Source organism: Aplysia californica, unplaced genomic scaffold (genome assembly GCF_000002075.1).
Source record: "Aplysia californica isolate F4 #8 unplaced genomic scaffold, AplCal3.0 scaffold00274, whole genome shotgun sequence".
Lineage (NCBI taxonomy): Eukaryota > Metazoa > Mollusca > Gastropoda > Aplysiida > Aplysiidae > Aplysia > Aplysia californica.
In genome coordinates this window covers 915120-915669 of record NW_004797544.1, presented here as the reverse complement: position 1 = coordinate 915669, position 550 = coordinate 915120, and positions in this window count along the sequence as shown.

Here is a 550-nt window from a genome sequence, read left to right as displayed (position 1 = left end):
TTCCCCCCCCCCCTTCTTTCTCTCTCTCTCTCAAACTACCAAGGAAGGATGTCAAATTCATAATGAGAGATGCCAATGCCGAGATTGGTCAGGACAACGTGGGGTATGAAGGAATTATGGGAAAAAATGGCTTGGGACAAATGAATGAGAACGGTGAGCGATTCGCAAATATCTGTGCTTTTAACAGTTTTGTCATTGGAGGCTCTGTTTTTCCCCACAAGAGGACTCACAAGGCTACGTGGGTTTCGCCAGATGAAGTGACGGAGAACCAGATAGATCATTTTTGTATCTCTCGTAGGTTCAGGCTTTCACTGGAAGATGTCAAAGTACAGAGAGGGGCAGATGTTGGATCAGATCATCATCTGCTGTTGGCAAAACTCAAGCTTCGACTCAAAAAGCACGGAACCAGCACAGGAATCAAAAGAACAAAGTACAAAGTAAGTCTCTTGGACGGACACAAGAAAGAAGAGTTTCAGCTGCAGCTGAGGAATAGATTTCAACCTCTGGCTGATCTTAGCGGAGAGGACACAGGAGCAGTACAGGACAACAA